Source organism: Phaseolus vulgaris, chromosome 1, assembly GCF_051622355.1.
Source record: "Phaseolus vulgaris cultivar YP4 chromosome 1, ASM5162235v1, whole genome shotgun sequence".
Taxonomy (NCBI): Eukaryota; Viridiplantae; Streptophyta; class Magnoliopsida; order Fabales; family Fabaceae; genus Phaseolus; species Phaseolus vulgaris.
This window is the reverse complement of record NC_143498.1, coordinates 33,403,911-33,427,456: the sequence shown is the minus strand read 5'-3', so window position 1 is coordinate 33,427,456 and position 23,546 is coordinate 33,403,911. Positions and strand designations below refer to the sequence as shown.

Sequence of the window (23,546 nt, the reverse complement as noted above, 5' to 3'; positions counted from 1 at the left end):
GGAGGTTGCTTCGTTCTTCTATGGTTTAAGAGATGATTGTTTCTAGATAAATGTCGGTCCAAATATATTACTATATTTAATATTTACTATATATATTATTATATATACAATCTGATAAGTTTATTCCCTGTAGTTTTGCCCTTTCAAAAAGTCAACCAACAATTCATTAATGACAATGCTTAAAGTAGAACGTTGTTCTTTTGGACTGGACCAGGAATTTGTTTTCAGATCTTAAAAGTTAAGTTCCCCTTTTTCAGAACAATTTCTAGACATGCATTGCATGAGCTTTCTTCATTGAACATTGATACTACCTAATGTGTAAATGTTTTTATTGTTGTTATTATTTGATTTTTTAATTAAGTTAGATTTTGAAGTTTGTTTGTTTATTATGCAAAATAAAGAAAAATGTTGCAAGTGTTATCCCTTTTCAAAAGTGATCCTGCCTGTTGACCAGAACGCTGGAAACTGCCTCGTCAAAGGATCGACGTGTGCACCGCTTCACACCTCCGTTCCTCTTCGAGATCCACCTCAAGAACCTGCAAAGAAACAGAGCGGCGCCGCTGCGGCCGATCGCACTCCAACGCCCAAGTCAGCGAAATCGAATCACCAAATACTAAGAGAACAAGAACCGTGCAAATCCTCTCTCACAGTAAGCTCTATAACTCGCAAGCGTAAAGAGTATAATCTGAACGTGCGTACCTCAGAAAGTCCGTTAAGAACTCTTATATACCTGGTTACTTTCTCTCTCCTGGCAGTTACAGACTTGGACACGTGGCTCGCATCCAACTGTACACGTGCCATCATCTGGAGCCTCCTTGACTTGGGCGCTACTTCTGACTCTCTTTTTTGGCTAAGTTACCTATGCATGGTACTGCCCAGTACATAGCTAACTTGGGAGTGCGATCTCTACTGAAACTGGCGAGTTAGGGTGCCTTCGTACACCTTCCCTGTGGTCTCGCCGGCCGTCTTCATAATCTGCACCACCTTCATCTCTGGCGATGTGCTTTCTCTGGCGATCTCCAATCACTAGGTCGCCTGAGTTTACATCTGGCGACTTCATCTCTAACCTGGTGATCGCCGGTTCTGGTATGCTGGAGATCGGAACACGCCAACTTAATAACTGGCGACTTCACGAGCCCCCCGACTTCCTTCCCTTCTGCCAACCTGGCGCCTTGTCAACACGCCTATACTGTAGCTGGATGCCACGTCATCACTTCCGACTACCAGGGCGGTACACAAGCCCCCCAGTCTTAAGCGAAGACTTGTCCAGCGAAAAGACTGAAAGAGTCACGTCAACACCGGTCTACGTGGCACTGACGTAGAATTCCAAGCGGTTGTACTTTCTGCTGCTCTGACGCTCCACCAAACCCCTTGTCCACCACTAGACACGTGGCTTCATCAACGGTTACCTTCAGTTACCGTTTGCGCTTCCCAAACCCATTTTCGAAAAAACTCTTAAACCCATTTTCACTCTACTGTTCCATCACTCTTCTTCGTGTTCTCAAACGCTCTCACCTTCTCCTGCAAAAACTCTCTCTCAGCGCTCTTCAACATCCTGAACCATCATCAACCTTCATCTTCTTCCTGATCATCGAAAGGTACCTACTTTCCTTCTTCTGCTGGTTTTCTTTGCATTTTAACCGATTCGCATCATCCTGTAACTGCCTGGTGCATACGCTGTGGGTTGCTTTTTCCATTTCTTCTTCTACGTAACTTAGGGCTTCGTCAATCATCGCAACGAACCTACGTTCGTTCGTTTTTCACTTTCCTTCCATGATCGAGTCAGCCTCTGTAACCCCTGATCATTTTTCCTTTTCTTCTTCCTTTGCAGCTGCAACAATGACTCGCACAAAGATCACCCCGAATCCTCCTCCTTCATCACGAAACCCCCCTTCACAAGCACACGACCCACCACGAGTTCGTGGCGTTTCATCTTCCCAGGCTGAGAGGCCTGCGTCTTCCCGCCCTAACCTGGCCCAGGCGACTCCACCTATCGCCGGAGGAGCCCCCGTTCCCTTGCCAGACTTCAAAACCCTGTATCCCTAGGCCAACTCGACCCTTCTGAGGGAGACATCTTCTGTGAACACTGCTGGAGCAGTTTTGCGGCTGACAAAGGGGGATGAGCCTCATCAATCGTTTCATAAGGAGCACGATGAAAAGATGATAGTGCTACCTTGCCCCCCCGATCTGCCCGTTTGCGCCGACGATAAGGTGAGCGTTGACGGGCCCTTCTGCTTCGTCTACACAACCTTATTCAAGAAGGTGAAGCTCAAGTTTCCTTTCACCCGTTTCGAAAGGGAGCTCCTTACCGAGCTCAACATCGCCGCCGCCCAGCTCCATCCCAACAGCTGGGCGTTTGTGCGAGCGTTCCAAGTGATGTGCGACCATCTGGGGTTGCCCGCATCCGTAGACGTGTTTCTATTCCTCTTTGAAGCCAAGCACCCAGGAGACCGCCTGTGGGTTAGCTTGAACGCGATTGCTGGGAGGTCAATCTTCTCCATCTTCCAGCAATCCTATAAGGACTGGAAAGGGAAGTTCGTCCAAGTGCGCCCTAACGACAAAGACGACTCCCTACTCGACGGCTTCCCCTTGTACTGGGTGGACAAGGGGAAAAAAGAGTCCAAGAGCTGCTTCAGGAAACCCAGAAGTCCTGACAGCATGGGAGCGTTGGACCGAGATCTCTGCCTTTTCTGGAAAAGGGTCGCGGATGCCAACATCACTTTCCTTACCACCACCCTGATCTGCTTCGAATTCTACGAGGACCAACTCAAAATTCGAATAGGTTAGAACATTTAAACTGTTGTTTTAATACTGCTTCTTGACTGTTTCTGGGCGTCTTGTGCGTTATGCGCAAGACTTTGGTTTTATTTTTCCTGCACCGACCACCTGCTTTGCTGCATACTGCCTTATGCACTTATTTTCTCCTTGAGTTAATCCATGCATTTTCGTTCCATGCAGATAACATGTTGGGCAAAGGTATGCTTGCTGAACTGAGGGCGCTCGCCCGAACCCACGGGTTGGCGACGGGTTCTCAAACAGTGCCCAACTTGGTGGTGGAGACAGCCATCGTCCACGGGCGATCGCCACCTAAGGAACCCGCCGCCCAACGCAAGAAACTAGTCCTCAAGAGGCCCAAGAGAAAAGCTCCTCAAGTGATCCACGAAGATGAAAAGGAGGACGACGAGGTCACCGAAGATGGCCTCGTTACAAAGAGGAAGAGGGTGGCACCTTCTTCACCACCTGCACCACCCCCTCTTCCTACGTCAACGCCACCGTCCACGTCTGCCCCTCCTCCATCATCGCCACCCCCACAAGCCACTGCGCCACCTGCAGTTGAGGCCCAAGAGCCAAATTTCATGGAGGACCCCCCGAGCGCCCCCACACCATACGTATCAGCTGGAGGGGGTCCCCCTTCAAATGCTTCACCTGCGGAGGTTGCTCCAATCGGGGATGAGGTTGCTCATACCTCTCCGATTCTGATCACTGAATCCCCGATTCCGTCACCACGCCAACAAGCGCCCACTGAAGAACCTGCCAAGGAAGGTGGCGACGAGAACCAACAACAGGCTCCCACAGCGCCTCTACACACAGCAAACCTCCCTCTCGAGGTTACAAGGATGTGGGAGCCTCTATCTGCTAAGCTGAAGACGATAGCAGATGACATCCCCGTCGTCATAACCAGAGCCGTGGAGGGCTCCACTAGGAAACTCCAGGACGACCTCTTCAACCTCAAAACTGAAAACAGCACCATGAGGGTCGAGGTGGAGAAGTTGTCCTTCAACCTGACGCTCGCGGAAATTGAACACTCCCGAGTGGAGGACGCAATGAGCACCGAGCTCAGGCTGGCGCGCAAGGAGGCCACTGACCTTCGCCACAAGGTGCAACAACTTGCTCAAGAAAAGATCGAACTAGAGAGCAAGATTGTGCCTTACCGCGTTAAGGTGGCTAACCTAGAGGCTCTCATAAAGGCCGACGCCGTCAAGGTGCAGAAATTAGAGAAAAGGTTAGCCGAGCGAGAGACCCTCCTTGGGCAGGTGGAAAAGGCAAGGGACGACGCCATAGCTGATCTCGCCAAGGCCAACGAAGAGAAGGGAAAGGTAGCTGCTGAAATGGCCCAAGTGCAAGCGGAATCCAAGAAGGTTGCTGAAGACCTTCTCCAGGCTCAAGAGACCAATGAACAACTCAAGAAGCAGGTTGGAGAGCTGGAGCAACAGAATAAGGAGCTGAAAGAGCAAACTGAAGATCTCAAGAAGCGGATTGAGGAACTTCAGAAGCAGATTGAAGAACTCAAGCTGAACTCTGCTCAAATTCTGGCTGCTGGATTCGAAGCTGCACGGGAACAATTTGCCTGCTTGTTCCCCGACCTGGATCTCAGCATGGTGTCACTGAATAATGAAGTGGTGGATGGAAAGGTGGTGCCCGCCGAAGACTGATCAATTTAATTCATCCATCGCTTTCATACTCTCCCTTGTATTATAACTTGTAATAGACTTTATGTCCTTTCGTATATATGTTTTGAACTGTTATTCACTGTTAATGACAAAGTCTACGTTTTTCCTCTTATGACTTCTTCAATCGCTTCAACTTTCCTTGCGTGTTTAATCTCAAAGAAATGTCTTAGCAAAACCGTAGGCACGATCTTTGACTTAACTGCTTCGAACCACTTCAACCTTTAAGCAACAACTACTTTATCGATTCGTAAACTTAAGGCAATTAACCTTATCGTAAAAACATTCCTTAAGCAACAAACTTTGACTCAGCTACTGGTTTAAACACTGCTTCACCCGATCTGCTCCACCAAAACGGGTCCTTTAACTTTCTCGCCACTGTTTGAATTTTTCCTGGTCGCCAGATACTCTTGGCGATCAGCTTCTTTCTGGCTTCACGCCTTGGCCATTGTTCTTTGATCTGGGGGTAAAGGCGCCTTTCGGATCCTCCTCTACCTTCCTGAACTTCAGGACCACAGGCCGGGTGGCTAGGCGCTCTCCTCGAGCCTGCCTTAGCCACCTTCCAAACTTCGTCCACCCTTAACACCATACCTGAACTCGTTCGAGACGAGAAGGATTTTATCTTGCCTGAACTCGCGCATAGGCGAGAAGGTCTTTAACTCGCCTGAACTCACTCATAGGCGAGAAGGTCTTTAACTCGCCTGAACTCGCTCATAGGCAAGAAGGTCTTTGAATCATGCCTCTACATTGCCCCAGGGGTTACATCTTCTCGCCCCCAGAAACACGGAGGACTTTTACTTGCCTCTACATTGCCCCAGGGGTTACATCTTCTCGCCCCCAGAAACACAGAGGACTTTTACTTGCCTCTACATTGCCCCAGGGGTTACATCTTCTCGCCCCCAGAAACACTGAGGACTTTTACTTGCCTCTACATTGCCCCAGGGGTTACATCTTCTCGCCCCTAGAAACACTGAGGACTTTTACTTGCCTCTACATTGCCCCAGGGGTTACATCTTCTCGCCCCCAGAAACACTGAGGACTTTTCACTGGTGCCTCTACATTGCCCCAGGGGTTACATCTTCTCGCCCCCAGAAACACTGAGGACTTTTCGCTCTTTCTCGACGGCGAGGAGGTCTTTTACATGCCTCGGAACGCGCGCGGGCGTTGAGGTCTTTTGACTGGTGCCTCCGATCGCCGTAAGACGATGAGGACTTAAAAAACTTTAACTGATGCCTCCAATCGCCGAAAAACGATGAGGACTTAAACCTTTAACTGATGCCTCTAATCGCCGAAAAACGATGAGGACTTAAAAACTTTAACTGATGCCTCCAATCGCCGAAAAACGACGAGGACTTAAAAACTTTAACTGATGCCTCCAATCGCCGAAAAACGATGAGGACTTAAAACCTTTTTAGAAAGCATGCAATATATCTTTAACTCGCCTTAAATCACGTATAAGTGACAAGGTCTTTCTTCAAAACTTTTTGGAAAAAAGCAAGCATGCAATCTGAAAACGCCTTATACTTCGAAAACTCTTCTTTTATTGGGTGGCCTCATTAAAAACCCTCCTTGGGGAAAAAAGAGTGCCCCCTTCAAACTGTTTCATCAGAGACATTGTAATGTAACTTTTGTGTTTGTCTTTACTTACAAAGCTCTTAACTATAGTACAACTTCAGGTGCGTGGCGTTCCAAGTGCGAGGAATCGCCCCTCCTTCCAGCGTTCCTAAGCGGTAGGCACCGTTCCCGAGCGCCTCGGTTATCCTGAACGGTCCGGTCCACTTGGGCGACAGCTTATTCTCCATCTCGTACTGGTGGGCCTTCCTCATCACCAGGTCGCCTTCTCTAAACTGCCTTGGCATCACCTTCGAGTTATATCTTCGTTCAATCCTCCTCTTCACCGCCTCAGCCTTCAATCTCGCTTCCTCTCTAACCTCATCCAGTAGATCCAGGTTCAGCCTTCTCTCTTCATTCGAGTCTTCCTCTACAAAGTTCTGGAATCTCGGCGAGCTCTCCTGAATCTCTACTGGAATCATCGCATCACACCCATAGACTAAGCTGAACGGGGTCTCATGGGTTCCTGACTGCTCGGTGGTATGGTATGCCCAGACTATACGGGGCACCTCCTCAGCCCAGCTTCCCTTGGCCTTTTCTAGCCTTCTCTTCAAACCTCTCAACAACACCCGATTAGCTGACTCCACCTGGCCATTTGTCTGAGGGTGTTCGACGGATGCAAACACTTGTTGAATTCCCACCCCTTCGCAAAGCTTCTTCAACAGGTGGCTTGCAAACTGAGTCCCATTATCCGACACCAGGCGTTTAGGCACTCCAAACTGGCACAAGATGTTCTTCCACACGAAACCTTCGATCTTGTATGCGGTGATCTGGGCCACTGGTTCTGCTTCGATCCACTTGGTGAAATATTCAATCGCCACCACCAAGTACTTCATCTGCCTGATCGCCAGCGGGAAAGGTCCCAGGATGTCGATTCCCCAGGTATGAAACGGCCAAGGGCTATAGATCGACTTCAACTCCTCGGGAGGCGCCTTATGCCAATCGGCGTGCTGTTGGCATTGTTTGCAACATTGGGCATACTTCTTGCAATCTTCTCTCATTGATGGCCAGTAGTAGCCTGCACGGAGAGTCCTTGCGGCCAGAGCTCGACCCCCGACGTGGCTTCCGCATATACCTTCGTGGAGCTCCTCCATGATTCTCGTGCACTTCTCGCCATGTATACACTCCAGGAGCGGGTGAGTGAACCCAAACCTGTACAGATCGCCATCAATCAGGGTGTACTTGCTAGAATTCTTCTTTACCTTCCTAGCCTCAGTCGGATCCAGCGGGAGTAGGCCATCCGCCAGGCACCGCTTGTACTGTGTTATCCAAGTGTCTGGCTCATGGGTAGCGCAGACCTGCACCACGTTCACCTTCCCTCCCCGACATGCTCTAATTCTCGGCGATCTCAGAGTTTCTTGCGTCAGGGACTTATGGCTTCTCGCTGCTTTCTCCGTCGACTTGCTTATCTGAAGGACCAGGTGATCTGCCACAAATGCTCTCGGCGTCTTCAGAGTTTCTTGAATCACCGTCCTCTGCCTACCCCCTTTGCCTGAACTGGCAAGCTTAGCTAGCAAGTCAGCTCGGGCATTTTGCTCTCTGGGCACATGCACTACTTCAAAGGAGGCAAAAGAACTCTTCAACTCCTGCACATATTCCAGATAGGCCGCCATTTGTGGATCCTTAGCCTGGAACTCGCCTGTTACTTGCCCTGTGACTAGCAGCGAGTCACTCTTAGCCATCAGCACCCTAGCCCCCATCTCTTTGGCCAGCAGAATTCCGGCGATCAGCGCCTCATACTCTGCTTGATTGTTACTGGCTTTGAAGGCAAACCTCAGAGATTGTTCGATCAACACGTCGTTGGGTCCTTCCAATATGACTCCAGCACCGCTGCCCTGCTGGTTCGACGATCCGTCCACCGAAAGTACCCAACGGAAATCGTCCCCTTCAACTCGCGTTGCCTCAGATGAGAGCTCGACCACGAAATCTGCAAAGATTTGCCCCTTAATCGGGCCTCGGGGCTCATATTTGATATCGAACTCTGACAATTCTACTGCCCACTTCACCATCCTTCCTGCAACGTCAGGCTTCTTCAAGACCTTCTGGATGGGCAGGTCAGTCATCATCAGTATTGTGAAGCTATGGAAGTAGTGGCGCAACCTCCTCGCCGAAAATACCACAGCCAGCGCAGCCTTCTCCAGGGCCTGATATCTCGTTTCGGGGCCCTGCAACACCTTGCTCACAAAATAAATAGGCTTCTGAGCCTGACCTTGATCCTGGGCGAGCACCGCACTCACCGCCCTCTCAGTTACAGCAAAATACAACCTGAGAGGGGTTCCCACCAGCGGTTTGCACAGAACCGGCGGGCTCGCCAGATACTCCTTCAGCTTGACGAAAGCTTCCTCGCACTCTTTCGTCCAAACAAACTTATTGTTGCGCCTCAGGCACTGAAAATAGGGATGGCCCTTTTCTCCGCTAGCGGACACGAAGTGGGACAGGGCTGCCATCCGACCTGTTAGCTGTTGAACCTCCTTCACCGTAGCTGGGCTCCTCATCGCCAAGATGGCGGCACACTTATCAGGGTTGGCCTCTATGCCTCTTTCAGTCAAGAGGAAACCCAAAAACTTCCCAGCTTCCACGCCAAAAATACATTTCTCTGGATTCAGCTTCAATCTGAACTTGGCGATCGTCGTGAACAATTCCTCCAAGTCGGCAACGTGCTTGCTCTTTTCCGGCGAGGTCACGACCATGTCATCGACGTACGCTTGCACGTTCCTTCCCAGCATCGGTGCAAGTACCCGATCCATCAGCCTCTGGTACGTGGCCCCCGCGTTCTTCAGCCCAAACGGCATCACCTTTTAGCAATAGCACGACCTCTCCGTCATGAAGGCTGTCTTCTCTTCATCCATGGGATGCATCTTAATCTGATTATACCCCGAGAAGGCATCCAGGAAACTCAGCAACTTACACCCTGCAGCACTGTCAACCAGGGCGTCTATACTTGGCAAAGGATACGAATCCTTTGGGCAAGCTTTGTTCAGGTCGGTGAAATCGACGCACATGCGCCATTTCCCGTTACTCTTCTTCACCAGCACGACATTCGCCAGCCACTCAGGGTACTGGACTTCCCTGATGTGACCTGCAGCAAGGAGTTTCTGCGTCTCATCTCTAACCGCCTGCCTCCTTTCTTCGTTGAACTTTCTTCTTCTTTGTCGCACTGGTCTTACCAAGCTGTCCATCGCCAGATGATGGCACAGGAAGTCGGGATCAATTCCGGGCATGTCCGAAGCGGACCATGCAAACGCGTCCAGATGCCGCTCAATCACCTTGGCGATCTGGTCCTGGAGCTCGACCTCCAGAGATCTTCCCAGCTTGAAGATTTTTCCCCCGATCTCTTTCTCGAGCCACTGCTCGACAGGTTTTGGCCTGGATTCTCGGGCGATCACCGCCCTGGCGATTCCCTGCTCTCTCGCTTCCTCAGGGCGATTCCGCGCCTCTTCCTCCTCCAGACCAGCGTTTCCCTCTACTAGCTCAGCGCCCACCATCTCCACGTCCCTTCCGACGGTCTCTTCTGCTACCGTCGATCTGGGCTTCACACCGGGAGGTGGGGTGGTTGTTACATAACTCACTGATCTCTTGTTTTTCAGGCTATTCTCATAGCACTTTTTTGCTTCCTTCTGATCAGACTTGATCGTGATCACCACCCCCTCCATAGATGGCAACTTCACCTTCATATGCCGAGTCGACGGTATAGCGCCTATCCTGTTAAGCGTGGGCCTTCCCAACAGGATGTTGTATGCTGAAGGGGCGTTTACAATGAGGTACTTGATTTTCTCCGTCCTCGAACCAGCCTCGTCTGTAAACGTGGTTCTCAACTCAATGTACCCCCTGACCTCCACCTGGTCACCAGCGAACCCATATAGGCACCCTACATAGGGCCTTAGCTGGTCAAGGGGCAATTCCAGCTGCGTGAAAGTCGGCCAGAACATCACGTCTGCCGAGCTTCCCTGGTCCAACAGAACTCTGTGGACCTTCCTTCCCGCCGTAATCAACGAAATGACTATGGGATCGTTGTCATGGGGCACAACGTCCCGAAGATCCTGCTTGGTGAACGTAATGTCCACCTCCGGCGAGTGATCTTCAAACATATCCACTGTCATCACCGACCGCGCGTACTTCTTCCTCTGCGATGCGGTGCACCCACCGCCTGATAAGCCTCCTGCGATGGTGTGGATTTCCCCGTGGATAGGCATCTCGTGTTGTTGGGCTTCTCCACCTGCTGGCTGAGAACTCGACGCTCCCCCCGTCCTCCTATCCAGCAGATAGTCATTTAGGAAACCGCTCTTAACCAGATCATCGAGCTGATACCCTAAGGACAAACACGAGTCCAAAGTGTGGCCAAAGCCCTGGTGAAACTCACACCAGGCGTCTGGCTTTGGTCCCAGCACCTTGTCGCCCACCTTCTCAGGCGCTTTCAACCTGGCAGATATATTGGGAATGGCGATCAGGTCCGCCAATCCCATAACAAACTTGTGCTTAGGCGGGCGATTGTATTCCCGGCGTGCTGGTTGCTGATGTCCCTGGCTCCTCCCCTTGTTCCTCCTATCGTAAGGATGGCGAGTCCTCTGGTCCTTCCTGGCCGCCGCCGCTGTTTCCAGCACCCTTTGCGGCTGGATTCTGGTCTGGGCGCGTGGCCTAGCGGGAGCAACGCTCCCTCTCTTCTCAGCGACCTCACTTTCGTCGGCGATGTGAGCCACCGCAAGTCGCCTGACCTCAGCAAACGTTGCGGGGTGAGCCCTGATCAAGGCCTCGCAGAATGGTCCTGGCAGCACGCCCTTCTTGAATGCATAGACCAGCATTTCTTCATCTTTGGCCGGCGATCTGACCATCTGCGCTCCGAAGCGATTCAGGTAGTCTCTGAGGGACTCTCCCTGGTACTGCCTTATATCAAACAAATCATAAGACACCCTGGGCGGTGCCTTGTTCACGATGTATTGCTCGACGAAAACCTTCGAGAACTGCTGGAAACTGGTTATGTGACCGTTAGGTAGGCTCACAAACCACTCCAACGCCGTTCCCTGGAGCGTGCTTACGAACATCTTGCAATACACGGCGTCTGACCCTCCCGACAGCATCATCTGCGTATGGAACGTGGTCAGATAGGCCTCTGGATCCTCCACGCCGGTAAAGACAGCCTTGACAGGGACCACGCTCGTAGGAATAGGCGTGTCAGTAATCGCCTGAACAAAAGGCATAGGGAAAACGCGAGGTGGCGATGACGGCGCCACCTCTTCAGCAGAAGAACGCCCTTGCTGCTCCTGAAGAGCTTGACGCAGCTCTTCAGTCACCTTGCTGAGCTCCTCATTCCTGGCACGAGAGGCGACCAGGTCCTTATGCATTCTCGCCTGCTCTATACGTGAGGCTTCCACAGTTGCCTGCAGCGAACGCATCATCTCCGCCATCTGCGTCATGGTCATGGCAGCGGCGCCTTCAGCAGCGACGGGCGCAACTGGACTTGAGCGATTGCTTCTCATTTTTCTCATGAAACTCAGCGAATCACAGAATGCAGCGAACAACACTTACGTTAGCTACGATTGAGTCAGCGATCAATCGGAAAAACTGTGCGAAACTCCGCGAGAAAACTCAAGAACACCGCAAACCTTCAAAGAAACTTGCAACTTCACCGAAAACCACTGCTCTTCCCTCGGATAACCAAACGAGCGAAAGAACTCAACTCCACCGAACAAATTACGCGTAAACAGTAGGAAAACCTTTCTTCACCGATCGAAAACCCAAACGAACGGTATAAAATGCGAATTCACCGAACGAAACTCAAGCAAACAACGAACGATGGTTGCACCAGCACACAACCACGCAGAAGACTTCGAAAACCTCCAAGAACTCACGCTGTGGATGGGAGCAAGTTTCACACGGCCCCACGGTGGGCGCCTGATGATCCTGCCTGTTGACCAGAACGCTGGAAACTGCCTCGTCAAAGGATCGACGTGTGCACCGCTTCACACCTCCGTTCCTCTTCGAGATCCACCTCAAGAACCTGCAAAGAAATAGAGCGGCGCCGCTGCGGCCGATCGCACTCCAACGCCCAAGTCAGCGAAATCGAATCACCAAATACTAAGAGAACAAGAACCGTGCAAATCCTCTCTCACAGTAAGCTCTATAACTCGCAAGCGTAAAGAGTATAATCTGAACGTGCGTACCTCAGAAAGTCCGTTAAGAACTCTTATATACCTGGTTACTTTCTCTCTCCTGGCAGTTACAGACTTGGACACGTGGCTCGCATCTAACTGTACACGTGCCATCATCTGGAGCCTCCTTGACTTGGGCGCTGCTTCTGACTCTCTTTTTTGGCTAAGTTACCTATGCATGGTACTGCCCAGTACATAGCTAACTTGGGAGTGCGATCTCTACTGAAACTGGCGAGTTAGGGTGCCTTCGTACACCTTCCCTGTGGTCTCGCCGGCCGTCTTCATAATCTGCACCACCTTCATCTCTGGCGATGTGCTTTCTCTGGCGATCTCCAATCACTAGGTCGCCTGAGTTTACATCTGGCGACTTCATCTCTAACCTGGTGATCGCCGGTTCTGGTATGCTGGAGATCGGAACACGCCAACTTAATAACTGGCGACTTCACGAGCCCCCCGACTTCCTTCCCTTCTGCCAACCTGGCGCCTTGTCAACACGCCTATACTGTAGCTGGATGCCACGTCATCACTTCCGACTACCAGGGCGGTACAAAAAGTAAATTTTTGGTTGAACATTTTTAAGTATTAAATATCATTATTATATCATTATATATAATTAGATATCATTATTATTATATAAAAACATTACACATTTTTATTTGTTCAATATTTTAATATTTATTTAATAACTGCATTATGTTAAAGTAATAACATATAAGGAAGTCCCGTTCCTGACCATGTACCATCAAAATTGGCGCCAAAACAAACAGCCAAAACAAAGGTATTGTGAACAATATATTGTACACACTTACTCCTGAAAACAGTACATACTTTTATGGCTGAAAATATTTGTTATTACTACAATACTTCCTAAAGTTCCGTCATTCATCTTTCAATAGTTATGGAGCAACTGAAGCAAAATATTAATAGAAGAAATATGATTGTTAGTCTTTTTCAAACAAATTCGAATGTATCAGGTACAGGAACTACAACGTATATTTATATTTTTAAGTGTCATATATACATACATATAGATATACATATATATTTATAAATTAGGTTCAAAAAACAATTTCAAAGTCTTTTATGATGTAAGAATATATAATGAACTTTAATCACAATTTATGGTAAAAATATATAAAAAATAAATGGTATGTTATACTTCTTAAGATATTTACTGTGTGTTTATGATTTTACCTATTGTTTTACATGGGTTTTATTTTTCAGAGAATGAAAATCTAAACACAACATACATATTTGAATCCAGCAATGGTAAGCATAACTTTAAGTATATTGTTTACTTCAAAGTACTGTATGTTATTTATTTATGATTTTCTTTGTAATTTGTTTTTTTGTTAGTTCTCGCCACTCATAATGGAAAATATGCCAGAAGAAAAAGAAAAAATATATTGTATGAACTGCGGAACGGAAAAGTAAAAAAAAACAGGTAGTGAACATAATTACCGTTTTTTATCATTAATAATACTAAATGTCAAAATTTATCCATGTATTTTTATTTTGAAACATATTAATCCAAATGGAATACACTTAATTCATATAATTCTATGAACTTAATTTTAATGTTATGTAATTTTTTTATTATATATATTTAAAAATTAGGTTCATAAAAGAAGTTAATAATCAGTTATGATGTAAGAGTGAATGAACTCTCAACACAATTTATGGTAAAAATATATAAAAAATTGATGTTATGTTATAGTTTTTAACAACTTATTATTTTACATGGTTTTTATTTTCTAGAGAATGAAAATCCAAACACAACATGCATATCTGAATCCAGCAATGGTAAGCATAACTTTAAGAATATTTTTTACTTCAAAAGTATTGTATCTTATTTATATATGATTTTATTTGTAATTTTTTTTTTAATTCTCGATGCTGATATTGGAAAATACGTCAGAAGAAAAAAAAGAAATATATTATATGAACTGCGTAGCAAAGAAGTTAAAACAACAGGTAGTGAAACCTAAATACATTTTTTTTATTTATATTTAGATTTATATTTAAAATAGAATTAACATTATTTTTCAATTGATATAGAATGTGTAAAACCAATTCAAATTAATTTTCAATTTATATGAAATGTGTAAAAGAAATACATAGTAATTTGTCATTCGTTTACCTTATTTATCACTCATTTTGACTGTTTGTTGTAGGTGGAAGTACTCCTAACTCATGTCAAGATCTTGGTTATCTAGCATCACGAATTATGATAACAAATATCTCTGTTTATGAGAAGGTTACTCCCAACAATCAATTAATGCATTCAACAACCAAAGTATATTCATCAATGAGTACTATAAGTAATGTAGAACTGCTTCAAGGTCAGTGAAAACATATTATAAATTATATTCATTACAATTTAGACTAATACTACATACTACCTCAATAAACATTTTAGTTTTTATATATATTGTTTTTGTGGAATCATTTTTTTGTTTGTTTATATTAATCAGATGTTGCCAAATCTGCAAGGGCGAAGGGGGAAAACTTCATTTATGATCAGCGAGAAAAGGTTGATCATAAAAGAGGTAGTAACAATGACATTTTATTTCATTTAACTCTCGCAGTATGTCATTCAATGAAATTTCTAATTATTGTACTTAAGTAAGCAATTTTTGTATCAAACTATTGTGAACTCAAGTAAGCAATTTTTGTGTCAAACTTCTCAAAATAAAAGCATAAATGATTTTGTCTCTGTAAACCTGACTCCTGACAATGACTTCAACACCATGCATTCAATTACAAAAGTATTGTCATCAATGGCTACAATTATTAATGAAGAATTTGGGCTTACAATGCAAGTTCATGGTTCGTTCTTAATGGATAATTCACATTGTTTGATTATAATTATAGTATTATTATAAATATACACACAGTTTAGATTTATTAAGTATAGTACTAATTTATGTTTTACTATATTTTTTCTTAATCAGCTGAAATTATTAAGTAGTAATAATTATCATATATATATGGTTCAAATACACTGAAATGTTAAAGTTCTTCAAATCATTGTTCAAAGATTAACTTTGATGTAAAAGAATTTATAAGTTCTTATGTACTGATCTTAATTGATTTATCTTATTCTATCACTCATTGAAACTTTTTGTTGTAGGTCAAAGTACTCTTAAATCAAGTCAGGATTTTGCTTCTCAGACATCTGGAATTACATACTCAAATTTGCCTTTTTCTCACCACCTTACTCCTAACAATGACTTAAACATGATGCATTCTACTACCAAAGGAATGTCATCAATCCAAACAATTACTCATGGAGACATTAGCCTCACTCAACATCCTCATGGTTAGTTTACAATCCATTATTCGTTCTATTTCATTATAATATATAGAAATAGGACAATAGAATTTTATTTCTTTGTATTTGTGCAAATTTTGGGAAAGATGCAAAAGGGTGATCAAGGTAGAGGTAGTAGAAATATAAACTGAATGAAAATTCATTTAACGAAAGACACATTTTTTTAACCTAAATCATTGTGTTTCTCAATCAGTGACCCCTAAGAATCATTTGAACGTCATGGATGCAAGTTCTCAATCATTGTCATGTTTACAAACAATTTGTACTACCCTTAAATTTCAAGGTTAGTTCATGAAACCAATGTAAATTATTTTTCATTATTCTTTTATGAATTAAATTTCAAAATCATACTGATGTTTTAGTACTACTTAATTGCTGGTTTGGAACATATTTTGTCCAGGTAATTCAGTTGCAGGGAGTGTAGGGTTTGTAGTTAGTAACACATTAAACTTACATAACAAGTCCGGTACATACAATGTTCAAACCCTTGAATTAGTGACTCAGAGATTGAATTTTGACGAAGATGTCCAAAATGACGAAACTAATGGTACTAAAAATTGTTACTTTATATTTTTTATTATTTATTTTTTAACAACCACTTTCTTTTATTATTTTTTGTTTCAGATGACACCACACAAGTTTATAGTTCTGAATTATATTCAAAAGCTGAAAATGAAGGTGCATATCTTTAACTCTAACTTATTCACTTCTTCATGCAAACTAAATCCATTTATCTCAGAAAAGTAATATATCGCCTTTCTTAATTTTCTAAAAATAGATACTGTTGAATTTGGACAACCTACTATTCAATGTGAATACTGCTTGGGCAAGGTTTGGTATGAAGAAAGATCTCAGAAATCTAAGACTTATGTTAACGTTGATTTTTCTATTTGTTGTCAAAAGGGAAAAGTACAACTCCCTTTCTTACAAGAACCTCCTAAATTGTTGTTAGAGTTATTAAATGGGCAAGATAGTCGAAGTCAACACTATCTACAAAATATTAGAAGTTACAATAGTATGTTTTCATTTACTTCAATTGGAGGGAATATTCAGTCTTCTATAAATGATGGATATGGACCTCCTCAATTTATTCTGCATGGACAAAGCTATCATAGGATTGGAAGTTTGCTCCCCGATAGTGGATCAACTCCTAAGTTTGCACAACTTTACATATATGACACTCAAAATGAAGTGTCAAATAGATTATCTCACTTTGGGTATGTGTTATATTCAATTACTTTAATGATTTACTTTCTATTTACTTGATTAATTCAAAGATAATTTTTAATGATATATTTTTAAAAATTGCATGTAGGTCGAAAGTGAAAAATGTGAAGTTTGACAAATCCTTGATTGAAGATCTTACCAAGATGATTGATGACAACAATGTTTTGGCAAAAAGTTTTAGAAGAGTAAGAGATTTTGTACATAATGATGTAAATTCAGATTTTGCATTGAGGTTATTTAGACACCGATACAAAGATCCAAGAGTGTACAATACCCCTACAACAGATGAGATAGCAGCATTAATTGTGGGTGATATGAGCAACGTGGATGTAGGGCGAGATATCATAGTGAAAAAAGTTCAGGACAATTGTTTAGACTCCATGAAACACATACAACCTTTATTCCATTACAATATCCATTAATATTCCCCTTTGGAGAGGATGGGTATCAAGAACAGATTCCAATACGAAATTCTGGAAGTAATAGCAGAGAACGTAAGAGAAGTCGTATTTCATTAAGGGAATTTATTGCATTTAGAATTCAAGAAAGAAATGTGGAGTTTGGGAATATAGTTCATTCACGTCGATTATTTCAACAGTTTTTGGTTGAAGCTCAAAGATTGTCGTTCATAAGGCTAAACCAAAAAACAATTTGTTATGATATTTTTCAAGGTGTACAAGAAGCAATGAATCCAGGAGAAACAAATTCTTCTGCAATTGGAAAGCATATAATTTTACCTGCATCTTTTACAGGAGGAATGCGTTATATGTTCAACAATTGCCAAGATGCTATGGCCATTTGCAAAACATTTGGATATCCTGATTTATTTATCACTATTACCTGCAACGTAAACTGGTCAGAAATACGTGACTTTGTTACTTCAAAAGGATTAACTGTTGCTGATAGGCCAGACATTGTTTGTAGAGTTTTCAAGATGAAATTGGATCAAATGATGATTGACTTAAAAAAAGATGACTATTTTGGCAAAGTTAATGCAGGTAATCCACATTAACCCATATTTAACAGTTTCTTTGTTATATTATTATGTATTACATTTTGAAGAATTTTTTTTCATATTCTCATAGGTATGTACACTGTGGAATTTCAAAAAAGGGGTTTACCTCATGCCCACATAATATTGTGGTTGGATGGACAGAAAAAGTTAAGAACTCCAACAAATATTGATGCAGTCATTTTTGCAAAATTACCGGATGCAATTTTATACCCTAAATTGTCAAAGGCAGTGGCAACCTACATGATACATGGCCCTTGTGGGGTAAGTCGAATAAGTTCACCTTGCATGATTAATGGTAGATGTTCAAAATTTTACCCCAAGAAATTTAAACTGTTGACTACTATTGATGAGGATGGATATGCATGTTATAAACGTGAAGATAATGGAACATTCATTCTTAAAAATGGAATTAAGTTGGACAATAGAAATGTTGTTCCATATAGCCCATTGCTACTACTGAGGTACCAAGCCCATGTTAACACAGAATATTGCAACAAATCAAATTCAATCAAGTATTTGTTTAAATATGTGAACAAGGGTCCAGATAGAGCCAATTTGAAAATTACCACTGCTGATAAAAACTCTACAAAGACCCCAGTTATTGATGAAATTAAACAATATTATGATTGTAGATACATATCTCCATGTGAAGCTGTGTGGAGAATATTTGCCTTTGATATTCATCATAGATGGCCTCCAGTTCAACGATTGACTTTTCATCTATTGTATGAGCAACCAATTCTCTTTAAAGACAATGAAGACATTGATGAAATATTGAACTTCAATGAACATAAAAGAACAATGTTTTTAGCTTGGTTTGAAGCTAATAAAATTTATCCACTGGGAAAAAATTTGACTTATTGTGAATACCCTAGATATTTTGTTTGGATGGCAGACAAAAGAGAGTGGAAGCCAAGGAAAATTGGTGTTAGTATTGGAAGGTTAACATATATTCCTGCAGGTTCAGGGGAATTATATTATTTGAGGTTATTGTTGAATTATCAAAACGGTTGTTGTAACTATGAGAATATCAAAATTGTTAATGGTTTCATTCACAAAACATTTAAAGAGGCATGCTATGCAATGGGGCTATTGGCAGATGATAAAGAGTTTATTGATGCAATTATAGAATCCAGTGACCTTGCTTCAGGAAATCAATTGAGAAGACTTTTTGTTACCCTTTTATTGATGAATACTATGTCTAGACCAGATTAAGTCTGGAACAAAACACGGAAGTTGTTATCAGATGACATTTTATACCAAAAAAGAAAGGAGTTTGTCCTACCAGGTATAAATTTTTTATTTCTTGGAAATTTATAATTTATAATTTATAATTACTGTATGACATATAATTTCTTTCCTAGGTCTTATAATTGAAGATGCTAAAATACAAAACCTTTGTCTTCTACAAGTAGAAGAGTTATTAATTTCATATGGTAAGTGTTTGAAAGATTTTCCAAGTCTGCCACAACCTATTCATTCAGATTCTTTTATTTATGAAAATAGATTCATTATTGATGAATTGAATTATGACAAAATAGAAATGTTTGAAATGCATTGTTCTCTTTTTCAATCTCTTACTCCTGAGCAAGTGGAAGTCTATGAGAATATAATGACAACAGTCTTGTCATAGCTAGGGGTTTTTTTTTTCTTATATGGTTATGGAGGAACTGGAAAAACTTTCATGTGGAAAACTTTGTCCACTGCTATTAGATCAAAAGGGTTGATTGTATTAAATGTAGCTTCTAGCGGTATAGCTTCTTTGTTACTTCCAGGAGGAAAAACAACTCATTCTACCTTTTGCATTCCTTTGTTAATAACTGAAGAGTCAACATGCAATATTCCTCAAGGAAGTCTTAGGGCCAAATTGTTGATCAAAACTAAATTAATTATATGGGATGAAGCCCCAATGATTAATAGGTTATGTTTTGAGACCCTGGATAGAACTTTAAGGGATGTCATGAGAGTTGAAAGTGAAGAAAATGCTCTTAAACCTTTTGGTGGTAAAGTAATTGTATTGGGAGGAGACTTTCGTCAGATATTACCTGTTGTAAAAAATGCATCAAAATATGACATTGTGAAGTCAACAGTAAATTACTCGAAGTTATGGAAACATTGCAAAATCTTAAAACTTATAGAGAATATGAGATTAAAGAGTCATACATCAATGCAAAGTCAAAAAGAAATAAAAGAGTTTGATGATTGGATACTTCACATTGGAGATGGAGATATGGAGTTAAATGAGTTGGGACAAGGAATCATTGAAATACCGGAAGAGAATTTAATTTTAGATGTTGAACAACCTTTACTGCAGTTGGTTCAGTTTGTTTATCCCTCCTACATAAACAGTGTGACATCTAATGGTTCTTTTGAATGTGTGGATCAAGTGAATGAATTCATTTTATCATTAATACCAGGATTTGAAGTTACTTATTTAAGTTTAGACAGTCCTTGCGAATGTGAAGAACAAGACAATGCTCAAGTTGAGTGGTTTACAACTGAATTTTTGAATGATATCAAATGCTCTGGAATTCCCAATCACTGTGTTAAATTAAAAGTCGGAGTTCCAATAATGCTTCTAAGAAATATTGATCAAGCCAATGGACTTTGCAATGGAACAAGATTACAAGTAACTCACTTGGGGAAAAATGTTATTAGTGCCAAAGTTATTACTGGGAAAAATATAGGTGATGAAATATTTATTCCGAGAATGAACTTGACTCCTTCCGAAACAGGTTTTCCATTTAAGTTTCAAAGAAGGCAATTTCCAATATCTTTGTGTTTTGCCATGACAATAAATAAAAGTCAAAGTCAAACTCTCAATAAAGTTGGTCTATATCTACCGCGTCCAGTGTTTACACACGAACAATTATATGTTGCTCTTTCCAGAGTAAAATCTAAGAAAGGGTTGAAGATATTGATTTTGGATGATAATGGTATTACCACTAACTTCAATACTAACGTGGTTTACAAAGAAATATTCGAAAATGTTTGAAGTATTTACTTACAGCCTTACATATGAGGTATGAAAATTGTTTAATTAATTGTAAATTATTTTTATTTCTTATATCTTTTTTTTGTAATATATTATCAACAATTTAAGAACTAATATACACGGTCTCTGATAGGTTTTGATCATTGCTTTTGTGTGACACAAATATTCATGGTCATCTTCAAAGTATGGTACGTTTTCTTTATCAATTGTAGAATGTGTTATATCCTATTCTGAAATACCTTTGTAAAAGTTTGTTAATTTCATTAATGTTTTAAATGAATTCCTTAACGGAAGAAACAATTCTGTAACATTAAAGTTCATAAATGATGATTCTCTAAAGCACTTCATGAGGATGCTTCTCTGAAGCACTTCATAAGGATTATTCTCTTAAGCATTTGAAGAGGTATTGCTTACTTAATTTATTAATTTACATAATTTATTCTTACTATTGCAACTTTCGTGTATCAATTTGTGTACTTACTATCCCAAGATTGTTAATAAATTGTCAAATCAGGCTACGGACTAGATGATCATATCTCATTCAAGATATTAAGGACAAATATCAAGATTGATTGAAAAGGAAGTATTTTCAATGATGATTTTTTATGTATTATTAGCACTACTTGGACAATTTTAGGGTCTATTCTTTACTCTCTACATATTATTTAATTTATGTTCATATATTGATGATTTGTAGAATTACTCTTTAAAATTTCTTGGTATATGTTTTGGTGTCATCACAACAAACAATGTTTCAGGTATGCTTACTATTTGAGATAAAACAATTTCTTAGACTTCAATACATTTATATTATATATATATATATATAAATTTCTATTATGTTATTTTAATAATATAAATTTGTTTCAAGAAACTTTACAGGTATGTATATTACCTTATACTTATTCTTCAAATCAAATGTACTAATTTGTAGAACTATTTCTCAAACAATTGTTAAAGGAATGTAAAATTATTTTGTTTCGCAAAAATCTATTATTCATGATTGTTTCATAACTTTTATTAATTTTTAGCGGTTTTACTATTTGCACATTTTAGTTTTTATTCGTTACTGAGTACATATTATTTAATTTCTATTGAGAAGATATTGTGATTTATTAGTAGAATCATTCTTTAATATTTCTTTGGGTAATGTGATGGTTTCATCAGTGGACAAAATGTTTCAGGTATGCTTAATATTGTAGTTAAAATGTTACTTTAATCTGTTTTTTTTATTTATAACTGATATAATAATATAATAAATTATTTTTCTGTAAATTTTAGGTAACATTGTTTGTCTTGATAAACTTTACAAGTATGTCAATTATGTTATACTTATTCTTCAAATACATGTACTAAATTGAATAACGAATTATTATTTAAATGGTTTAAATGTCTAACAATGATTTGTTATTTAATCATGCTCTGTTTTTATTACTTATAACTTATACCTCTAATGCATTATATAAGTTACTTTGGTCAGTATATATCAACGTTATGCTCAACAAGATGTGCTCAACAAGATAAGGTAGATCATACAAGGTACAAGGTAGATCATTTCTATTTCAAGGCTTTTGTTTATTGATACATGGTTGCATTAAATAGGTGTCAGAATAATTAACTCAATAGAGAGTGCCCTTTGTATTTTCCTTTTACACTTTTTTCAAATTTACTTGACTCTTCGTATGCAGAGTTAATGAAGCAGGTAATCATTTCATCCCATTTTCCAAATTATAGTATTTCCAAATTTATTTTTTTACAGAATAATTTTTTTTAAACAATATTTAAATTTTGACGTTTGGATTTACAACTTATTATTATTTATGTAAAATAATTATATGTTGTCTGTAATATTTTTTTTTTGGGCGACTTCTTTTTATCTTATATTTCTCATTATCAAACTTATTAAAAATGAACAAATTCATTATTCCAAAATATTTATTAAATAAAACAATTTGATTAAATAAAAAAAATATTTAAAGGCTTTATTTGTTGATAAATGTTTCCTTTACATTTATCTGATAGCAATCAACTCAGAAATACTGTCATTTTTTAGATTCACTCTGACATACTTGATTTTGTATTTTTTTTCAGATACACGTGGCTAATGTAGTTTCTCTTACACAGTTTCCAAAATATTCATTCCTCTTCCCTATCAGATTTTATAGATATAGATAATGATTTCATTTCAACATTAAACAATAATAGTTTAAATTTAAATTTCACTTCTCTACAATCATTTTTTTATACAATTCAAATTTAATTCAAATTCAATATTATTTAAAATTTAACTTTATTTTTATTTTTAGATATTCAATATTATTTAAAATTTAATTTAATTTTTATTTTTAGATAGATTAAATATTATAAATTTTATATAAATAATATTTAATATTATATATATTATATAATTATAATTATGTATTCTGTATTATTATATTGAAGCATGCCTGTTATAATTCAATTATTTGTTATTTTTTAATAATATTAAATGATTATTAATTAATTAATGTTGTACTTGAAATGAAAGAGACCCTGGACAAACCAGAGGTCATAACATTATTGTGTTTTTTATTATTCACAACCGTACTCTTTTCTACTCAAATCTTCTATAAAATCTTCTTTTCTACTACTTTCTTTCTACTGCTCTACTATCTTTCTGGTGCTTTCTCTATTATTCATTTTCTCTCCTACTTACTTCTTGGTGTTTTCTCTATTACTCTTTTTAATGGCGCCAAGTGCTGAAGAAATCATTAGACTTCAAACAAGAGGA

The 23,546-nt window shown here is 40.5% G+C and overlaps 1 pseudogene; it reads left to right on the top strand.

The window, feature by feature from the left end:
* Positions 1–20,776, top strand: part of LOC137815833 (uncharacterized) — a 28,167-nt pseudogene extending 7,391 nt beyond the window's left edge.
* The last annotated feature ends 2,770 nt before the right edge of the window (positions 20,777–23,546 follow it).